This window comes from Chaetura pelagica, unplaced genomic scaffold (genome assembly GCF_000747805.2).
Source record: "Chaetura pelagica isolate M959 unplaced genomic scaffold, ChaPel_1.0 scaffold28, whole genome shotgun sequence".
Classification (NCBI taxonomy): domain Eukaryota; kingdom Metazoa; phylum Chordata; class Aves; order Apodiformes; family Apodidae; genus Chaetura; species Chaetura pelagica.
In genome coordinates this window covers 1,007,578-1,013,164 of record NW_009954303.1, presented here as the reverse complement: position 1 = coordinate 1,013,164, position 5,587 = coordinate 1,007,578, and positions in this window count along the sequence as shown.

The window sequence follows — 5,587 nt, the reverse complement described above, 5'->3', positions numbered from 1 at the left end:
CAGGAAAATCAAGCCTTTTCTGTTTAATATATTTCCACCTATAAGGCAAGACACTGGTATTGGCTGAATGTGGATGCTTCCAGAGGGAGTCTGATGTTGTACACTTATCCAAAGAGATCCCTACCAACTGTCTTTCAGTGCCTTGTGTGTCTGGACTCCGATTACCAAGCAGAAGTTGTACCTGTGGCAATGCAAAAATATTACAATCTGCACAGACACACACACACACATACAAAATAAAAAACACATCTTGAGAAGTTCCCTGAACATTCTTAAAATAGATTTTCCCATCATTTAGGGTTGCATGCAGAACCCTGGCTGATGAGGCCTGGGATTCTGCTGTTAATTTGTACATTAAGAGGTGTTTTTACAGTGGCTTTCAGCAGTCATGAGTTTTGTACTCTAAAACACTCACTAAACTTCCCAGAGCAAACTTCCTGAGGAGAGAATCACCCACCTGGCAAGTCCCATCAATTCCCTAAAATCAATCCTAAACGCAAAATGCCCCCTGGCCTCCTTCTCTCATTATGGTGTCAAGGCAAAAATCAATCATGCACACACCCCCAAATCTGCCATGTCCTCAGCTGAACAGATCTGAATGAGCCTTTACCCATCTCCCCCAGCAGTGGATCCCCTGTCCCCAGCCAGCTTGCCCGTGCGCGGGGCCCTGGGCAGTGACGTCGGTGGAGGAGCAATGCGGCTGGGAGTGCGGTGGGGAATGCCAAGGATGCCACAACAGGAAGCACAGAGACATAACAGGTCCAAGTGGGGTAACTGAGGCAGGCAGGGCAGGGAAGTGATTAAATTACCCCTGCGGGATTTGGCTGAGACAGCAGGACTTGCTGAGCTCATTCTCCCGTCAGAGGGAGGAAGCGAGCGGCACAAGTTTCGCTGTTTGTGTTTTGCTTTATCAGATAGGACCAAACAGCAGCAGCGAACACTCTGGTTTGGGGGCAGAGGTATTTCAGTGCATTCCCCAGGTCCTTCTCCCTTGCCCAAAATGCAGCTAGTGGAGGAGGCAAATTAAAGTCTCCCTGGGTGATGTGTCAGGAGGCCGGCGGACATTGGAGGGGCAGATCCTGTGCATCCCAAAGCAGCAGCCACAGTCCTGCCAGGTGCACACGGAGCCACGCGCGAAGGAGCTGGCATACGCCTTTCTTTTCGCATGTGCTGCCCTCTCTGCAACACAAAACCTGTCAGCTCTGGCTGAGAAATGGGTCCCAGGTCCCTGAGGTCCCTCCACGGTCATCTTGAGTAAATCACAGGGGTGACGATGTGGGACAGCAAGCAGCCCATCTACAGCCCGTCTGAGCTGCTCCTGCCCAGAGGAGTATGTTGAAGCAAACCTTTGCAGGCTAATTCAATAGGCAAGCTACAGGGCCCTTGTTTGAGCTCATTCTTCAATGTGATCAGGAGCTTTCCCTTGAAAGAGCTTCATTCTTTTAACCCTAAAATGCCACTTACTCCAAAGCAAAACTATCTGTGGAGAAACACTGAGTTTTTGTATCAGTGAATGCAAACCGTCTCTTGTCAGTGGCTCCAACTCTAAGGAATCCTGCACCAAAAATATATTAGGTTCAGTAATAGTATTATGAATACAGTAAATGTAGAGTAAAAAAGTTAGGAAAGATCAACACTGAAATGTTTTGTTTCCATTGATCTTCTCTGGACATACTCATTGTGACTCAGGCTTCACAAATTTTTTCAAGTTCTGGATTTTTCCTGACTCAGGAAAGAGAAAAAAAAATTCTGATATTCTGGAAATTTTTCACAGGATTGGGAAACAGACTTTCCCACTTAGACTATTGGTTCACCAGGCAGCAAGCCTTCATGCTTTGCTTCATAGCAATAAATGCACATACTGGATCAGAGCTGCAGCTCTCCTCATCTTAATATTCAGCTGCTAAGCAGGCTGAAACCTGTGTGACAACAATATAACATTTTCAGATGCCACTTGGGAAATGCTTGATTTTACAGAAGGCATGAAGATTGTCTCTATGCTGGTAAGTATTGTATTTTTAAATCACAATTTTGTATTTTTTTAAATTGTATTTAAACAATACAATTGTATTTTGGGGTGATGAGGAGAAAAAAAATGAGACTTTTTCTGCATTCGTAAATCCTCTGAGTGTTCCTTTCTCCAGTTTTGCAGGGATCTTAAGCACCTTGTATGAGACCCTGAGAAAGGAAGACCACCAGTCCTTTGATGTCACATGGCCTGCTCACTCTTCTGTCTGAGCCCAGTTTGGATTATTCCTATCAGGCCCTTCGCATTTTAAGCACAACTTCCCAAGTTCCATCACTTCATTAGTACACAACCATGTCTAGCAACAACAACAACAACAGCAGGAAAAGGGTCTGTGGCTGGGAACAAGGTTTTCAAAAGTTTGGAAAGCAATTCCCATAGCAACTTGTTTTGGCCAGTGCCTGAAGCATCCCTCATGGCAGATCAGAATCAATAAAAAGGACCTCAGCAAAACTGTTTTACAGCCCAGATACATTTCCTTTGAGTGAAACTGCCTTTTCCAGTTTGCACACTGCTTATAAGTTAAGTCAAGGTGGTTTTTTCCCCTATCTGGCAGTGCTGCAAATCTCACACAGTATCTGGGCAAGAAGTAAGGTTGCTTCAGTCTTCTATGCAATTCAGAAATCAGGATGTTTATTTAAAAGTTTCCAGAATATATGGACCGTGTTAGAGCTCTGAATGTTGCTGGAATTTCTGCAACAGTTGATTATGGGTTTCAATTCACATCTGAGAGGAGGATTCAGGTGGCTTTTGGTGCTTTCATATCCCTGCGCTTGTCCTTCCTGCTTTTAAACTGCCACCTACCAAAAACATGCTGAGATCAGGATTCGGCTAGTGGCCTTGCTGATGGGAGAAGCAAAAACTGGCCTGCAGTTCCCTCTTTTAGCTTTGCACAAATTTGGGAGTGCTGACTTTAGTGAAAACTTGTTTTTGTAAGTGTTCAAAGCTGCTTGCGTATTACTCAAGAGGCACAAAGGCAGTAGACCCAAACTGGTTAAAGTCACTTCTCTGACTGCTAACTCTAAGCCCTCCCTAAAATGCTATTTTCTAGTGTCAACCCCAGAAGAGCTGCACAGCTTCTCCCTCCAACCCATATCCCTGCTTTTCAACAAGTGTTCAGATATTGTGGCTTTAAAAAAATTCTTCATTTTTGAGATCAATGAATCCGATGCTCTCTCTGCCCCTGTTATTGTGCAGCACCTATTAACTCAGACACATTAGCTGAGTTCACTCATGGCAGCTGGATGTACGTTACAGTTGCCCTGAAATGTCTCTCTCTTTCTGATTACACCCAACACTCATGTTGCTTTGAGTCAGACATTGCCTTTTCCCAAACACCAGCTGGTTTGGCCTAGATCTAAGGCAAGCTCTTCCTTGATGTCCTGATAAAAGAAGAGCCAGGGTTGCTCCAAGCTGTGCAGCCCTTCAGCAGAGAGCCAGCATTTACAAATCCAGTCATGACACTACTTCTGCATGTGGTAGTCAAGAAAAGCTGCAAGAACCATAGGCTTAAAACATACCCATGGGAAAGATGACTCTCCTCTGACTCGTTAGCTCCTGAAAAGACTTTAGCCAGGACCAAAAAAATAAACCAATAGTCAATGACACAGAGATGAGAAGGCAGCTGGTTAGGCATAACCAGAGGACTCAGCTACCTCCCTAGTCGTTGTCTACGCTTACTAATACTCAAATGAAGTCCCTGTCATTGCTTGCTGTCTCTGGCCAATTCAAATGCTTTCAAGTGGGAGAGGGAGTAAAAAATGGAGGAAAAAACAATCCTAAAGACCTGCTTGTATTCCTGAAGGCACCCATTTAGACAGCCTCTCAGTTTACCTGTAAGTGGCATTTGCTTTCTTGTCAAGGGATATTTCTGTAAATTCACAAGTGCCTGAATGAGTGGAACCCTTAGCCTTGTCTTGAAATGAGCAATCAGGTATTTGGGTATAACTTCCTTCCATTGTACTTCCTTCCTTCATCTCTACAGTATATCAGAGCCTCAGTTTTCTGCTTATTTATCTCCAGGGTCTCCTGAGTGCTTCTTAAAAAATTAGGTCTTGACTGACTTGTCCCAAGTCACACAAAAATCTGGTAGCAGCATAGAGGACTGAGTCGAGGATTTGTCAGCATGGCAGCTGGGTGACCATGAAGTCCTTTTAGTGCACCCCAAATTTCACAGCAGCCCTTTGGCCTACTTCTCGCATGGGGGGATGAAGCTGTGCCAACCTCATGCCCTTGTGGGGCTTTGTACCCCACAGGCACTCCTGCATGGCATGGCTGGAGTCATGGGGGCTTTGCCCGGTCATGGTGCTGTGGGCAGGTAACTCGTGCGCCTGCTTGGCTGCTGATATCCCAGCCCTTTACTGAACTGAAACTGCTGAGATTGATAGATTTTCTAAACCACATGTTTTTCCTGTTGCAGTGAGATGGTCAATGAGGACTGAGCGGAGTCCACTGCCTCACTGTCTCTCCTGCCCAATGACCATGATGATATGTTTGAGTCAGGTATGCATGAACTTCCTCCAGAAGATGAAAACCTGTACCTGGCGTTTGCCTCAAACTAGAACCAAACTACACTTGACCCTTCTGTTGTGCTTGAAAAGTTCAGTCAACATTTTTTTCAGCTTTTACATTCCTCTGCCCTCTTTGGATTTGACTTGAGGTAGAGGCAGTGAAATACCCTGAGGAATGCTGTCTTGCAGTAATTTCTGACCCTGCTAAAACCAATCTTTCTGTTTATGGTTAACTCTTGCCATTTCCTGGCCAAAAGAAAAAAAAAATTTAAAAAATGGGTAAGGTTTGAGAGGACATCCAGGTCAGCAGCTTAGAGTGCTCTCATTCACTGGTGATCAGTCCATAAACTCTCTGATGAGTTTGGTGGCACTGACATCAAAGAAACACCAACAGAAGATTTGGGCCTAGCATTTTTCATTGCTTGTCCCAATGAGCACAGCCATTTTAAAACCTGAAGTGGAACGAAATGAGGAAATCCTGACAGTTTTCACTGCCTGTGTTTGGCAGCAGACAGAGGTTTTGCAATGAGCTTTTGGAGCAGGTCCTCCCGAAGGGTCTGCTAAGGCACATGGAAAATGCAAAGGTGGTTGGCGACAACCAACAAGGCTTCACCAAGGGCAAATCGTGCCTGACAAATTGGTGGCCTTTCATTGTGGGGCCAGAGTGTCAGTGGACAAGGGAGGGAAAACTGACATAATCTACCTGGACTTGTTCAAAGTGTTCAACACTGTCCCGCATGACATCCTGGTCTCTAAATTGGAAAGACATGGAATCAATGGATGGACCACTCGGTGGATAAGGAATTAGCTGGATGGACACACTAAAAGGGTCCTGGCCAATGGCTCAATGTCCAAATGGAGAACAGAGTTGAGTGGCATTCCTCAGGGGTTGGTACTAGGGCTGACGCTATTCAACATCTTTGTCAGCAGCACGGACAGTGGAATTGAGTGCACCCTCAGCCGGTCTGATGATGACATCAAGCTGTGTTGTGTGGTCAGCACACTGGAGGGAAGGAAGGCATCAACAGGCTTGAGAGGTGGACCCATGTCA